Raw genomic sequence first — 18,015 nt, 5'->3', positions numbered from 1 at the left:
GAGACCTCAGCCCAAACCACTACAGGACGAGCCTCGGTCGCCTTTTGACGCGATAGATGACACCGTGGGCCTTGACCCATGTGCTGAGCTGTTGGGTCGCTTGATTGAAGTGCACCACACTTGAGAACATCAGCGCCTTGCATCCATTGAAATAATAAGCTGACCCAGAGAGCTGCTCGCCTTTGAGCTGCAGCCAAGCCATCTGAATCCACTCTGCCCAAATGAGGGCTTATTTTTCAAAGCGTCTCTCTCATGTGCGCCGGCCGACCCTGCACCCATGTTCCGTGTGCGCTGCTTTACTGTATGTGCGCAAGTTCGTGAGTGAAAGGGGCGGCCGATGGCTTCGCTGGAAAGGAGCGCGATCACGTCTGTGGCTAAACTGTTTGTTTGGTGACTCACATGTTCCTGGATAGTTGTCTTTTTCTCAGTTTGGCAAAGTCAGAGTTTTTTTTTCCAGCTGTTTCCCCCAAAACGTTCGGTTTGGTGTTTGTTCATAACCTTTGAGTCAACATTCCTCTGGTCTCTCCTCTAATGTCGTGCATGGAAAGTCCAGCTGAAACAGGATGAGACACAATGATGTTAAAAAACTAAAAACAGCCTTATGACGGTAGTGTATCATGACCTTTCTGTGAAGTAGCTAAGATAATGTGCACAGGATTTTAAGAACATTTCGAAATTTTTACTTCAAATGTCCATTTTTCAATATTTTATAGACCAAACTGATATATATCAGAAAAATAAACTGCAGATCAACTAAAATAATTTCTTCCTTGTGCCTCCTTGTCCTTAGAATAACCAGATGTGAATACAATAATTTCCATATAGTCCAGAGGTGCCTTCATTATCTTTAAACTCAAATAGAAAAGTCACATGGTAACCTGATGAGTCCGGAGACTTTAAATCGCAGTCATTGTTTGGGTGAGAGAAGGTCAAGAAAAGTGAATCTCACCTTTATTATTGTTTAAGTCTCTCAGTGTAAACACATGGAGGTGCGGAGGGATTTGTTCTATCAGATATTGCACTGAAGAGCTTCTCAACATGGTTTCCATTTTCAGTAATTTCAAACGGCCCAGTGAGACGTCCCGAGCTCAGGTTTCGCTAATAGCACTCGCTAACCAGCGTGTCCCGGCGCTTCGTTCCCCCTGCCCCTGTTTTTTTTCCTCCCCAATTTGACAAGTCTTTACAACATCTGACATGTGTTTGAATTCCAAAGGCCGACTGGAGACTCCACTTTTTCCATGCTCATCTACCCTTTTTAAATCTTTTTCTGCATCTTGTTTTTGATTAGAACTGTCGGTGGGCCATCGTCACTCCGCGGCCCATAATCTGCCCCACCCACGCAGGCTACAGTAGCCAGTCAGCAGAAAAACATGAATGGGAATTAATCTGCCGTGGACATGTTGCGAGGCCAGTGAAGTTTTTTTCTCCCCCTTTTTATTTGTAGTGGTTGCAGAGAAAGAGTTCGATGTGTGGAAAAAAGAAGAAATATGTCAGTCGGCGGTGAATTCCAACACCTCATGAGAGGGAGGGAAAAGAGAAAAGGAGAGTGCACGAAGAAGAGAAAGAGAGGAGAGAAAGACGTCACCGTGCAATCTGCTCCCTCAGCACAGCTCCTCAGATGTGGTCTGGCACCTAGTTCACAAAGCCAACCAGATCCACACATTGACTTCATATATCTCTGGAAAGGGGTGAGTAGAGGGTGTGCGAGGGGAGGGAAGAGAAAGTGGGAGCGGCGGGGAGGGGAGGGGGGGGGGGGGGTCGTAATGAAGAAAGGGGAAGAGCAAGTCTTTTGTGTTTACTCACAACGAGTCCCTGCCAGAAACTTTAGACCACATGAACGATTCGCTTTTGTCATCTTTGCTGACCCGGTCCCATGTGAAAGATTGATGAGGGAGATGATGAACTAAAATAAACCAATCTCGCAGTCACTCACGCAGACAGGCAGCCGGGGAGGAGGACGAGCAGACAGGCAGGCCCTCGTCACTGAGCGAAACCAGGCCCCTGATCCTCCCCGGCCAAGTTCCCCCTCTCTTCTCTCTCTCTCTCACACACACACACCCCACACACTCGGGATCTGGCTGGTCATTCAGTAGCAGCCTGCTGCCCTCTTTTGTCAATATTATGGCTGTGCTCAATGGATATCATGTTGATCACAGTAGAATAAGTGCAAATAGGACATAGGGGCCAACAGATTTGTGATCCCTCTGTGAATAAATGAAGCTTGTTCAGTTTTTTTTTTGCTTTTAAACGCAGCAAATAAAAATGCCGCAACATATTACTCAAACTGACGCTCCTGCTTTTAAAATATACTCTCTTACAAGAATAATAATGTAGTGTTATGTAAGTAACATGTAACAGAATATATGGGGTGACTACCACAATTGTCCCTCCGTTGCAACAGTCAGAACTGCAGCTTTTATGAATCCATAAAATGATGTCTTGTTTTAACGAGAAAAGAAATTCATTGCTACCGTAATTGGTAAGTGCCCAAATCATTAAGCCCTAATGTGGGGCATTTTCTTTGGAGGTAGTTTCCATTTAAGAGACAAGTGTCTAATTGGTGAGTTGTTGAAAAGCACCACTACCTCCCCAGAGATCGCTTCTGAAATCATATAGAGGATAATTCCCTTTCAATTAAAAGCTACAGTATTCCAGGTTTTGATTTAATTGAATGCGCTTATTCAAATTGCAAGGGGAGGAAGGGGTGGCGGCACCGTGATTCCATTAGGGGTGCTGTAATATCATGAGGCGGGTGTGAAGATTTCACTGTGTCTAAAGGAAAATAGAGCAATATCAGAAATAAATTGCTGGAAAAACAGAGCACTCCAAAGTAGACGGCGGCCGGCCCGGGCGCAGATTGAATAAACAATGTTCAGCGCAGAAAGCATAATGCTGAATAAAGATGACCTGCTGCTTGCCGCTGCTGCCACTGTATTTGAATATTATTGGAATTAATTTGTCAGCCGATACCGAACACTGAGTATTTGTCAGGAGCGTGAATGGATCTCCTGCGGTTTTCAAAGTAGTGGAACACAGCCAGGGGAAAATGTCTCTGTGTGCGTGGAGCTGCAGCTGGGATAAATCAGGGTCAGGGCGACATGGGTGGCAACCAGAGCAATGGACGCATTGCTGAGTGTCGCCCAAAACAAATTCAGCTTCATCTTTCTGAGACTGGAAGTGTTGGTGCTTCGTCAAACCTCAAGTCTAGACTCTTGCCAGTGAGAGGTGAAGTGTTATCTCATTCTCCTCATCTCTCGGTTTGTTCTGTTGTTCCTGCTCATCTCTCGTTCTTCTCACCCGGCTCTCTCCCTCCCTTCCTACCCCCTGGCAGGGTGTCTCACCCACACTGTGGCCTCTGGGCTGCAGTAGCAGTGCAGCGCACAGAGATAAGGCCTGTACGGAGACAAGCGCACATCCTGTATGAGGTTAGGCCCCCACCGGCACATACATGTTTGTGTGTGTGCGAACCGCAGCTCCTTCCCGTCTCCACGCCAATGAGGACAGGGCCTGCGGTTGCAAGGTGCAGGGTGTGTATTGTGTGGTTGTGTGTGTGTGTGCGTGTGTGTGTGTGTGTGTGTGTGTCGACAAAGAGAGACCTGAGAAGCTCTACCACGTTTCTGATCTCATGGTCGTTTTGATAAGCCTGCGAGCGAACAAGGTCAGAGAGGGTGAGGCGACCCTGCCGTTATGCCGGCTGTCTACAGATGTCGGGGTCTCACCGGCTTTCAACTCCACTCTGTGAGGCTCGTCTGCGGTTTTACAGTGTTTGACACTGTTCTTTACAAAGTTTGCTGTCTCTATTTCACAGTCAGATATCCTCACTGATGTTTTTACATGCTGTTTGGCACTGACGGAGGCGGACTGCTGCAAAAGGTGTCGGTGGCCGAGGACTGAAATTCAAATCAGACTCGCAGAGCCATTTGTCCAAGATGGCGAGTGTGTGAGTTGAACTTTGACGGCAAAGAAATAAAACAAAACAAGTTTAGCCACACTTTCCTCACACATCTGGGACTGCAATGCCCTCTCATGGCTGCAGGAGTACACACCACGTGTAAATGGAGAGGAGAGGTAAAAGCAAACCTCCCACAACGCAGCAGTGAGATACTGTGTCCAATGAGGGTGGACGTGTTGGAGGAGAAACATCACATGTTGTCAATATGGAAAGGATGTGGCGCTTCCTGTTCTGCACTGTAAATTGCCTTCACGCGAGCCGCGCTGTGAGGAAGGAGGCTCCTAATGTGGGCATCATAGCTGCTGATGACGTGTGCATTACGAAAAAAAAACTGTTTACAAGCTTTGTGTGAACTTATGAATTTATGTATGTGGGCATGTGATAACAAATTTTCCGACATTCTTAAAGCTGTGATATTACTTGAAAGTACTGAAGTTTGTGCACGCTCGCTGGCTCCCGTGCACACACACACACACACACATCTACATCTACAGGCCATCTTACAGGCCATCCCATCAAAGCAGGGACTATTTCTCCCACTCCCTGCCCGGCATTTTCTCTCTAAATCTGACACCGCTCTCATAATAAGCAGCCTTGCATATCAGCTCCTTGGAAAGAGATGCAACTGCTCAACTGAAGGGAAAGGGGGGGTCGGGGGGGTTGCAGGGAAAGGAAGGAGAGAGAGAGGAAAGGTGGGAGGGAGGGAGGGAGGGAGGAAGATGGTGTGTGTGTGTGTGTGGGGTGGGGGTGGGGTTGGGGGGGTGATAGAAATCGCAAAGACTTCTGTCACTTCATGAAAAATAGCTTCCCCTTTGGACGGAACTTCACAGGCCACAATCAAGCGGTGCCAAGACGCTGCAATCGTGGCAAATCAAGTCAGCATCTATTAATAATATTTCTGGGGCTGCTGCGGTGAGTGCGTGGCGTGTCCTCCCGCTGTCACAGCCCCGTGATGGAGCGCTGCCTTTATCTCAGCCCTGGCACGCTTCTGTCACCGTGATAAACAATTCACACACAAATATGAATAAGGATCCTCCCAGTAGGCCCCTGCACACCCTGCCTTTTCCCCTCATTTTGTAGATGGGGGGAATGTAATCTTCGGGCTTGGTCTTTCTTTCTTTTTCCTCTCTTTCTCACTCTATCCATCACTCTCTTTCTCTCCATCTATCTCCCTTTTCCTCCCACCTCTCTATCTTTCCACTCTCTTCCTCCACACCTCTGTTCCCTCCGTTCTCTTTCTTTTCAATCTGTCTTTCAAAGATATGTAAATGACCCTGAGATGGGACCCCAGTGCGTAGGTGGTGTAGCGTGAATGTCAAAGCCCGGGCCTGTGAACCCTGCACACACACGTGCACGCTCGCACGCGTATGAAGACACGCGCACACCTGCACTGTAGAGATGTCTGCTTTGCATGCTTATTCACAATCATATGTAAGAGTTTCCTGTGGGTATGTCATGCACACACACACACACACACACACACACACACACACACACAGTATATGACAGACAGAAACAAAACCTAAGGACACTGGTTTCCTGATTGTCAGAAATCGAAAGGACCTTGTCATCCACCGCTCAGTTACACAATGCAGCTTCATCACGACCATTGTGAAAATGTAAATATAATCTATCAATTATATTTTCTTGAAATGACTGAGTGAAAAATTATAATTAATGAATAAACCTGTGTTTCATTTCACTGCCTACACCAGCTGTGCTGAGTGTCACCACCACTAACGTTAGATTATTCAAAAATTATTCCTCCTTCACACATGTTTTATTGAACAAAAGGATTTACTATATGATGGAATTATAGGGGGAGTAATTGCAAGAGAATATGTGATGTATAGGAAAAAAAGGACACGGTGAGTTACCTGTAATCACCACACACACACACACACACACACACACACACACACACACACACACACACACGTAACAGGGAAATAAAGACAAAGAGTAATATCACTTCACTTATTGAAGATTAATGTTCTGACTGTAGATAATGGCTGAGTGTCTGTCAGATCGTGTAAAACTCTCCCCTATTGCAATACCTTACTCCTTCAAGGTGGCACGGTATTGATAAACTCAATATGCTTCTGTTTAACTGCAGGTGCCTCCAACTTCCACTGCACAAGAATGAGTGTTTACGCTGCAGGTGAGGTGCTGTCAATTCTGAGATATCAGAACCCATTACAGCATTATGAGGTCAGTGGTGTTTGTTTATCACACAGTGCAGTTTCCAGATGAGTAGTTTACTAATTTAGCAGATTAGTCCTTTGACTTCTCCTTTCTCACTGGATGTGATGCCTATACTGACTTTGCAGTTAGACTCAAATATTGTGCAGAATCATAAAAATATGATACATGAGATTTACACGTTACATTTTTTGTTTGGCGTGTTACAGATTGTGGGCTGCAAGTTCCTGAGGTAAATGTCAGAAAAATTAAGTTTACACTCCAATTAGCTGTGCTGTAAAGTAATTATTATGTAAATTGGGGACATTTGAATGAATAAGAAGTGGCAGAATTTAACATTGCAACAAACAGTGCATCACACTCAAGTAGTGTATGTAAGTAGTTTAAAGGTGCTTAAATTGAGTATTTTTACTCCATGTTACTTTAAACTTCTTCCATGACATTTCAGAGGGAAATATTTTAGTCTTATAGCCACAAGTATTTGATAACTACATATCCATACGAAATACAGTGACTCGAATATTAAACTAAACCAAACTAAACTAAACTGAAATACCCAAATGTATATAATTATAATTATAAGGATAATAATTGTTATTATAATGATTCTTACTTTACTGCGATGTACATTTAGCCTATACGATAAATACAAACTAATACAGGACTTTTACTTTTTGTAATCGACTATATTTACATTGCACTATTTCTGCTTTAACTTTAGATACTTGAAAATATCGGAATATACTGAATGTTCCACCCCTGTCAATAAGTACTAGAACTCTGTCCATAGATAGATAGATAGATAGATGGATAGATAGATGGATAGAGATAGATAGAGAGAGAGAGAAAGCTAGATACAAAGAGATAGATAGATAGATAGATAGATGGATGGATAGATAGATGGATAGAGATAATGTTAAATGGACTAAAAGTCTTTATAGACAGGTTTCCTCCCTTTTCCCCCCTCTTCTTCTTCTGTGGTGTGTCGCAGCACAGTTCACACCTGGTCTGTTTGGTGTCTAATTGTTAGTGGCTGCTCCCTGCCAGGCCTGGTCCCTCCATGTCCGTGATGTAATTGCGTATTTCCGCAGTGAAACATCCAAAGAGGCCTAAATGAGATTTCACTCAGCAGGACGGAGCCTGCGGTGGGGTGCTGATGATGAATGTATTGTAAGATTGATTAGCGCCAGTAAGAAGTGTGGCGGATATGGCCACCAGAGGTTTGCGTGTGTGTGTGTGTGTGTGTGTGTGTGCGTGTGCGTGCGTGTGTTTGTGTGTGTGTCAGAGCAAGACAAGAGGTTGGTGGTGAAAGTGAAGAGAAGTGTGTGTCTGTGACTATGTGCACAACTGTGACTGTGCTCATTTGCATATGTGTGTGTGTGTGTGTGTGTGTGTGTTTGGATGGACTGCAGAGTGTCATTCAGGTGAGAAATGAGACATGGGGAGGAACAGAGGTGGAAGAAGATCTCAGTTGTGTCGTGAATTCAGTACGTAAAGACACACAGACAATAAAGTAACATCCACCACAAAACACATAACCATCTAATTTTCATTCTTAAAGTAAAAGATCAGTCAATGGATTCCTTCTCTTTTTACCAACATTTAATATTAAACCTATAGTTTCATGACGTGAGTCTTTGTTAATGAACCAATCATATGGAGGAGAAAGTACGAGTATGTTCACTCGTCAAAACTGACCAGATTCAATTTCAGCAGAGATAGGAAACCAAAGAGAGATATCGTGTATCAGCACTAATCACACCAAACCACAGGGTAAACACTACAGTTCGAGGCACTATTTTAAATGATCAACAGTAGGCTACTTCTAATAATATCATAATAATGTCCTTTGATTATTACTGTTACTAAATGCATCCTAAATAAGAAGAATAACAAGTCCTTCATTAGTCCCACAATGGGGAAACTTGCAGTATTACAGCAGCAAGAGTCAAAAAGACATCAGCAAGTAATAAGTAACATGCAATACTTAAGTGTAAGGAATATTATAAAATATATAGAAACATGTGAATGTAATTAAACTAGTATGCAGTGTAAAGACGGGGAGAAATATATGCAGTGTGAGGATATTTACAGTGAATGGATTGCACATGAATCGTTTATATTGCACAGACAGATGAATATCGCAAAGTGAATATTGCACAGTTGAGACTTAAAGTAACTTTTCTATAGTTCTTTACCACATTTGGACTCTGTTGTACTGTACTGCATGTGAATAGTTTTTCAGGTGACTCTGCTTCAGTCACACTACGCTGCCAGGTCTATTTTGTAAAAAAAAAGATAATTCAATGTAATAAAATAAAATATATTGGCCTCTTGTGTTTGTGCAATGTGTTCCCTGCAAATTGTTATGTTGTAGTTGTAGTTTTTAATTAAATTTTAACAAGAACAAACAAAGAACAATTGCATTATCTTAGGATGAAATAATAAACAAATATGTAATCTCTGTCCCAAAACAAATTAATAATTATTCCTAAAAGTGGTTAGAGTTCAGATAGTACATAGTATTTATAAAGCTGTAGTAGCAGCTATATGAACTGTTACAGTATTACATCAGTGACAGTAATAGTAATACTGACAATAGCAGCAGAAGTTATGGAAATAATGTAGCGGTTGCTGCAGTAACAACAATAACAATTTTAACAATATTTATTTATTTCATAAGAAAGAGAAGATACTTTACCGAACCAGAAGCTTTAAAGAAAAATCCAAACTCTGCTCAGCTGAAATCAAATCTGTCAGAGGCTTTGGTAAATCTTTAATAAGCCAAAGGACACAAAATAGGCAACAAAAAAAACCTGACTGTCCAGATAAATCATTTGATAGCCAGGTCCCTTCACGTTATGTCAGATTTAACGCAAAATACATGGTGTATGTTCACATACTCATTTACTTGTTTGATTGTTATATGGCAGTAACGATTCAGTGCAGAGGGAGAAAAGGATGTGCTCTGAATTCAAACCCTCAGTGGTTTTAGATTGCACTGCACCTTTTTCCACAAAACAACTGCACCTACACAGATACCACTCCAAGTCCATATCAACAGTTCTCAAGTTAGCGCAAGATACTGCATAAGCAAATAATATCTATCGACGTTTATTCGATATTCCATCAATTCTGCAGCACATCAAGTCTTTGTTGTCTTTACAAACCTGATGCTTTTTGATTTTTTTCCTGAAAAGAAACGAGTCCTCAGATTCCATTTAAGCATGGCAGTGGCATGGCAGGACACAGGCCTCTGGGCTTTGGCAAGGGATCACTGTACCTCTTTCATAAGAGGCAAATGTCTGTGCATCCCTCTGTACTGGAACCCAGCCACAGAACACAAAGCCAGAAACGCCACACGGACAATTCCCCCCACTCTGGTTTTTAATGGTGGTACACAGAGGCAATAATCATAAAAAGCCAGGATCTCTTTCTGAATGGTAACTGACATTTGTCTCCTACAGTAACCGCAGCACTAGCACTGGGCAATTTCCCCTCAACATGCAAAACTGTGGGGACAAAATGTGGGACCTGCCATTCTCCATGCATATTAAAGACACTTGTCATCAAGACGTCACCCAGGAGCTATGAGAACAAGAGGTACAGTTCCTCTGAGACAGACTCACTCACCATCAAAACCATGAAATTAGACCCAGGAAAATATCCTTGTGATGGGAAAAATGCTACACTTTAGTGCATTTTGCATATAAAAAAAACTGAAACGGATGCATGTAAATTGCCCGTGCCACAAAGACAAATTGGTAATTCAGGTTTGGAATGAAAATGACACTAAAGTGCAAAAAGGAAATGGTGCAGCGTGAAAGGAATAAGGGTTGTTAAAATGTCACATTTGAGATTCTGGGCCTTTAGGAATCGAGATGTATTGTTAGAGAAAATGTGATAAACACAAGCCAAATGTACGGGGAGCAAATAGAGCTCCATGTACACCGCGTTGTCTTAGTCAACGTGTTCACAGCGACGCCCACAGAACAGACACAGTCTGATGAATGTACAATTTGTAGTTATATACCTTCTCGCACCTAAGTCATAGGAACTCATACGTTTTGTGTATAATGACAAAAAAAAAGGAAACATGTACCCACACAATGACATTGAAAGTGTAATTCTGAGTAAATGAAAACCGAATGCTAATGTGTTCAAAGTGTTTACAGATCTGAGAAACACATGCTTATGTACTTACAATGAGAGGTGGCACGTGGCCATTTTCAAACGGTTGATATCTGCGGCGAAAAATAAATAGTTTTCATTTGTTGCAACGTGTTAATTCCACGTTCGACGTGGCTGATAATTTTTCAGCCACTCAAACCACTTTGCACACAGTTAACACCTGAACCTGCAGTCGGTGAACAAAACAATAGACTTTACTTTGTTTGTTGCTTGTATTCAGACACACACACACACACACACACACACACACACACACACACACACACACACACACACACACACACACACACACACACACACTCACACTATAGGTGCTGGTGACACAGACCCCCCTCGGTTTGTCCCTGGGCTCCTTGGGGCTCAAGACCAGTGCCCTCCAAGATGACAAATGGCCTTAATGAAATTGGACAACTCAGCATACATGCATAAGAGGATGTTAAATATTGATAGTCAAGATCAACGTAGCGGTGCATATTCCACTCTTTAATATTTTAAGTGTCAGACAGTCCTATTGTCTATCTATTGGGGGGGTAAATCACTGTCTGTGTCCCCCCCAGTTCTCTTCTGAGACACATATGATGATGGCCGGGGCAGCGCTCACTCAGCTACGGATGAGAGCACCTAGGCCTGCACTTTGCATATATGCTCAACAAAAGCGGGTTAGGTGGGGGGTCATCTTTTCATAAATTTTCATTCTGATGGAGTGGGGTTATGCATTTGAAAAACCTCACATCCAAGAAAACCGTATATTCCTTAACAGATTAGGCAGCGACGATGAAAAGTCCATCCTGACTTTTCCACATTGAAGAAAATAAAAGGATGCTCTCAGATCTGGCTGAACTGAGGATAAACATGAGTCAAAGGATGAGGGGTTTTTTTTGTGCTTTTAATCAATTTATTAATCAAAGTAAAGGCTTTGGTTTCATCCGTTGGACGAACATGTGTATTTACATATTGTTTATTATTATTAATCATGTTTTTAGTTCACTCAATTCTATATGTGTAGACATGAAATTCTCTGTTTACAAATGGGCTTGATTTTTTTTAAGTCTTTTTATTTTGTTAGTACGAGTTGGTTTCCCTTATGACATCTCGTGCTACACTGCTAACAGTCACAATAAACCCAGGTGCAGTATTCTGTGTGCCACACAATAATAGTGCAGAAAGTGTTGTGGCGTGCCAGGTGGTTCCTGGACCTGGTCAGGTGTCGTTGGTGGAGCCACGGCCAAGCGCAGACTCAGGGTACCATTCAGACACACACACACACACACACACACACACACACTCTTGGCTGCCTCCTGATCCTCCACTTGTACCTTTGTACAGTTGTTCCTCTGAGACATGTCCGCTGGCGTCTCCTTCGGTGCTAGGGGCACCATCTGAGAGGGATTGACAGTGTTCAGCAGTGTTGTCACCGAGTGTGGTAGGCATGTGTGTTGGCAGGTGGTGCCAAGCTGTGGGACTAAAGTCATTTTTAGTTTTTTCTCTTGCCCACAAAGTTGCTTGGGGCCAAGGCCGGGGTCCAGCCAGGAGCACATCACTGTCTTTGCCTTCTGTGTTAACCAATAGCGAAGCCCAGGGCAGGGCACATACAAAATAGTAGTTATTAGATATAACTCAAGTTCTACGAGTGTACTGGGGTTTTATAGGAGATGGCAGTCTGCAGTTGCAACACCCTGATTGGGCGATGAGTGTTACCATCTGTGTGAGAGTGAAGAGGCAGAGATGTGAAGGGGTTAACCAATCAAAGCCCAATAGAGTGTAACTCATAGAGTCGGAGTTGCATCCTGTAACAACATTTTTTTTACGTAAAATATGGATAGTTTAGGTTTCAAATATGTAGACATGCCAACACTAGAATATAGTACAGTGTACTTATCACAGTGGCGGCGCTACACCTCAAGGGCGTGTTGTTGCGCAGCACAGTAGCAACAGCAAAGATCACATGAATAACCATTATTCAAATCGATTCAAATTACGGGGGCATTCAAAGTAATCGGCTAATATCCTACAAAAAATCAATTCCACTCCCATTTGGACACAATTGAATGCGTCTGAAGAGGGCAATTATTAAACACACAGATCAGATCCATAATTGGCAGGGGGGGGGCATACATTGTCATGAGGACTAATGCACTTCCTCTGAGCCAAGAGCCACAGCAGGCACTTAGCGCAGCCTTGGTTGCATTGTGGGGGCTGACGGAGCTGGCAGCGGATAGGCCGAGGGACTGCCAGGACTTTATGAGGAAGGGGTGAAGAGTGGTGGGGCAGGGAGGGCAACTGGGGACTTTGCTTAGCGGGTCCAATTCCCCCAGCAACCCCCCCCCCCCAGCTCACACCCCAGCCCTCCAGTCGCCCCCCTCACCCCCCACCCATCTTCCTCTACATCCCCTGGAGGCTTGCTTCACTATGGGTCCCTGACACACCGGAGGGATGACCCTGGGAATCTCATTATGCATACAACCAAAGTGTGCCCCCCCACCGCCACTACCACCAGAACCACTGCTGCCGCCACCCTCAACCTTACCGCCAGCCGCCCCCCACTAATGCATTTGCATACAGAAGACAGACCAAATAAGGTAATAAATCAGCGGCCTATATTCAAATGGTTTGCAGGGAGATTGAAACCCCTGCATACACTACCTCGAGTAAATTCACCCACATGCCGTGGAGCAGATACCCCTTCTCATCAGTGGACACAGGCACTGCGTCCACCGGACACCCTAGATATAAATATATATCCTGCTCCACTGCATTGCCGAAGGATGAACTACCTCAATATATCAATATACATATGCTTATATCTCATATGCCTTAGGCAAACTAACTGCCTTGGTTATAAGGCTTGGCTTTCATGGCACCCGAAGGTCACAGCTCATACTGAGAGAGGGGGACAATTTGAATATTGCACTTAATGTAGGTCGTTGGACACCACCTCTACCAATTCACTTTGCCTCATCAATAATGAAATTGCCATGAACATGGAAATCAAAGTAATTTCCTTAAGGTGGAATTATAGGGGTTTCAATTTTCTTTCAGCGGGCCCACATGTAATCGAGCTGCCTTTATGTGTGGGCAACAAAGTGATACTTTCCCTAAACTGATATGATTCACATACAACACGAGGGAAGTGTGTTACAGCGCGGCACACGCTTGATATGGCTGATTATAAAAGTCTCGGAATAAATAAATAGGAATGTCTGGGCTGTTGTGCATGCTTGAATAGGACACAGTGAGACGGAATAATAAAATCAAACCCTAAACAGAGTGAGATGTATTTGTGTGTGTGCATGTGCTGACTGGCACAATAAAGCCAGCCCACTATGATTGCATTATGATCTGGTGGAAAATGAATTCTGCTTAACAAGGCGACCCCCGCACCCCCCACCCCACACACACACACAGGCAGCCCCACCTACACGCACCCACTTCTATTCCTTTATTTTTCAATAAAAATGGGGAGAAAAAAAGATGCATTTTAAGATACATGCAAATAGCTATCCATCAATCAATTTGTTGGTCCCAAAACCACCATCAAAGGGGCAGAGGCTGTGAAGTATGCAATTCCCCATCAACAAATGGAGGATTGAATCTGAATCCTTCAAGCTTAATTAATGGGAAGTCTGCCACTATTACTTGGTTTGTTTAACGCGCCTCACACAGAGGGCAAGTTGTCCTTTTTTGACTCACTGCACCGAATTCCACTTGTTCAACATCACTGAACTGCTTTTCATGCACAAAAAACAATCCATCTCATTTTTAATCCTTTCCTCTCATGGGTCGACATGTCATTATTTTGATCCCTACGTACAATGGCTTCACACATTCATATCGCATCACTCGGAGAGTGTGTGGCAGTAATTATCACGAGGCGGAGATTTCTATTTGTAGAAAAGCTACCTACAGTTAGGCAGAGGCACTGAGGCAGTAATTTCTGTTCCATCCCAAAGTTCAGCCCCACACCAAATACCTTTCTGCACTAGATAGCCAATTACATCTCGGTAAACACTGACTGGAAATCCTATTTTTACTGACGCATCATCGCAAATCTATAATAAAAGCTAATAAGAAAAAATACAGAAGTTTGTTCAAAAATGTCAAGCTTGAACTTTCTGTAGGGAACCAAAATGGAAACGAGTCAATGTAAATAATGGTTTAATAAAATCCCCTCCCGTGTAAAGCCAATGTGAATTTCACCAAAATACGGGAAACTTTTCACCCTCTTGAGCTAATAACAAGTGACAGGGAGAGGGCTTAAACAAAAGATCAGTCAAGCTGATCTTCATTTGAATATTCAAATCCTTTTTAATAAAACTCAGCTTGATTCATTTCCCATAGATTTGCCAAAAACCCTCATTTTGCATTGGAGAGAACATCATTTGAATTTTAGTGGAAAGGAGAGACAGAGAGGGAGACAATTTCAGCTGTTTTCCAGTCGTTGTCCCAAAGTACGAAGAACGACTACTTTCCCAAATATTAAAAACTTGTCTTCTGAACACACACGTTAAACCAAGTTTGCAAATAAGCTGCTACAGTAAGAACATTTTAAACCATCGGTTATCATCTGACTTGTTGTCAGTGGCAAAGTATCAGCTTTATCATTTTGAGAAGTTTTTATGACAAGGTGTAAAACAAACATTGCTTTTATAGTACATAAAAAAACAGAAGTTCACCCAAAGTGCTTTACAACCACACTAAATGAAAAAGCAATGCAAGTGTCGATAAAAAGAGTAAGTAGTGTGATGATAGAATCAAAATCAATTTGAGAAGTCAAAGGTTTAAGAGAGAGTCGACAGAATAAAATCAGGAAAAAGATAGATAGATAGATAGATAGATAGATCGATAGACACAGTAGCATAACAAAGCTGTCACTGTAAAGAGGTATGTGCTAAAGGAGATATTGACAATACAAATATTTTAAATATAAGGTGATTAAAAGACACAAGACATTAAAGATACGGTAAAATAAATAGAATACAATAATAATAATATCACTGGACATTAACACAACAGTGAGGTTGACTTGGCCTGAATTAAAAGCCAGACAAAGCAGGTAGGATTCAAAATTAGATTTAAAATTGTGAATAGTTTGACGGGTTCCAATGTGGGACAGGAGCTTGGGGACGGCAACAGAGAAAAGACTGATCCCTTTAATATAAGGACGAGAGTTGAGGACTGGAAAAAGTTGTTTTGAGGATGTAATAACTGACCTGGGAACAGAAAACTGAATCAGGAGATCACTAATATATTGTGGGGCTAGAACATTAAAAGGCTCATAAACAAATAGTGGAATTACATAGTTGTACAAGTGCAAGTGAGCCTGAACAGCAGTGGTGTGTTGTCTTTGTTAGTACCAGGTTAGCAGGTTATCCACACTTTAATAGGCTGCGGTTACAATAATATATTTTTATTTTAAAGTCAACCGTTTTAGCTTTATAGATATTCTTTGTCCTTACTAATATGTCTGACCATTCACATGCATTGGTCACTTGGCAGTTAATTTATATAGTTGCACAAAATACTACAAACGAGGAGGAGAAATAGTGAAAAGTAAGACCTGCGTATTCTTTGCTATGAATTTAAGAGTTTCCAATTCTTGTACTTTGTTATCCATATTGCGTTTAGTGGTCATAGTAGAGGCGTGACTGATAAGACCCAATCAGGAAGCGTCAATTATACAGATTTCTAGACCAACAGGCAACTTTCGGGTTTTCAAACTTGAACGGGGACAGCAGTACCATCTAAAAAGGCAAGGGTCACCAAAATTAGCTTATCACGGTTGAACGACTCTCACCACGTAGGTCGCAACAGTCATTTTAGAGTCTCTCAGCATTCGGTTTAAAGACCAGATTGCTCGTTCAACTCTGACCTGTTGTACTTCACGTAGCTGTGAGCACATTTTTCTGTGAGACAATTCAGACGTTCTAACTTTTTTTGCTCCAAACAAATTGCTACTTTATTGTAGCAATGTTTCTGTTATTCCCAGGCCTCTGTGATTACAATGTACATAACTACATTATTAACACAACAGATAGAGACAATCGATTAAAATGCAAAAAAAATCAGATCTTAGTACATTAAACCAGAATTTTCATTGTTGTCTTTTTTTTTTTTTTGCCTTTTACATGGTGTGAATACGTCTCCTTTTTGACTCCCCTGTTCTCAAGGCCTCAGCACTCATAAACAAAGTGATTTATTCAAACTTTCCATATCAGAGTTCTGCTATCTAATTACTTCAGGGGGACAGCATATTCCACTCGCCTATGAGTTATGGAGAACCTTCTTTATGAGTGAAGTTGATGGAGGATCAGGCGAAGAGCTCATCATAAATCCTCAATAATGCAAACGTTTGAGGAATATCTCAAAATAAAAATGCAAATGTGATTAAGAATGGGTTAGCCTGTGCTGATATGGCAGCTTGTATCATCTAAAGAGATGCAGAGCTCCTACAGGGGGAAAAGTGCCACATACTTAGGTGGCACTCAGATAAATAAATAACACTTGCATAGATGCTGTATGGTAATATCTCCTCTACAGCACGCACATATGTCCTGCACATGTAGACCCACGCACACACACTTGCAGCCCCACACCTATGAATGCACACACTCGTGCAGCCAGTACACTTGTGAAAATGAAAGTGTGCCCAACATTTTAATCTCACACCTACGTGGCCCTAACGAGAAGGCATAAACTTTTAGGAGGCAGGATGAAGTGGAGGTTTGCAGATGCAAATGGGGCACGCAGAAAATGGCGGAGGTACAATGCAGAAGCTTGTTAGTGACTGAGAGGCGAACAGTGAGGACGATCGCGACACCTCGTCACTCGCCTTTTATCTCTCGTCACTGGCAGATGAAAAATCACTGTGAATCTGCCACATCCGTCTGCATTAACATAACAAAGCCTCGGAGGAGAGAGCAAGGGAGAGGTAGAAAGAGAAAGTAGAAAGAGCGAGGGCGAGAGAGAGGCCATAGCGACTGTCCTTCTCAAATCAACCCAACGTCCGAGCCGATGTGCAGGATTGACGAAGTCTCTGTGCTTTTTAGGCCATTATTATTTATCCTTTCTTTCCCTCTCACTGGCTTTCACACACACACGCACACACATGCACACACACACACACACACACACACACACACACACACACACACACACACACACACACACACACACACACACACACACACACACACACACACACACACAATCACACAGGATGCAGACAGTGAGAACAGATGTCGAGCTGCCACCTAAAGAAGATCCTCCCCAATCTTAGCATCATCTCACCACTCAGCCAGTCTTGTCAGCACAATAGACAGGACGGAATTACACACAGGTCTCTCTCTTTCTTTCTTTCTTCAAAAAAAAAAAGAAGGCAAAAAAAAGGGAGTCTTCACCTCTTTCTTTTTTCTATCTCGCCATTCCTCCTTTCCACCCCCCCCCCACCCCACCCCCACCCCCCACCACCACCACCACCACCACCACACACACACACACACACACCCCCCCATGCATCTCTCCATACAAAGCTCATTGGGTGGAAAGAGAGAGAAAGAGGAATGGGAAGGAGGAGGGGGTTGAAAGACATTATGCATATGAAAATGTCCTGAAAGAGGTGTGATTTATGTATGCATTAGATGCAGATTCCATTACGGGCCAGTGGCTCAAGT

General features: G+C 42.8%; 1 long non-coding RNA gene across 1 annotated transcript; it reads right to left on the bottom strand.

Moving 5' to 3' along the window:
• Positions 1 to 450: 450 nt before the first annotated feature.
• Positions 451 to 2,009, bottom strand: LOC117758423. The gene is made up of 2 exons (XR_004613284.1): positions 1,804 to 2,009; positions 451 to 553 (listed from the first exon to the last, which is right to left on the bottom strand). It is a non-coding gene; the product is annotated as an uncharacterized LOC117758423 (long non-coding RNA).
• Positions 2,010 to 18,015: the final 16,006 nt, after the last annotated feature.

The sequence above is a fragment of the Hippoglossus hippoglossus genome, chromosome 24 (genome assembly GCF_009819705.1).
Source record: "Hippoglossus hippoglossus isolate fHipHip1 chromosome 24, fHipHip1.pri, whole genome shotgun sequence".
Lineage (NCBI taxonomy): Eukaryota > Metazoa > Chordata > Actinopteri > Pleuronectiformes > Pleuronectidae > Hippoglossus > Hippoglossus hippoglossus.
Note: the sequence above shows the minus strand (reverse complement) of the source record. Positions and strands in the feature narration are given on the sequence as shown.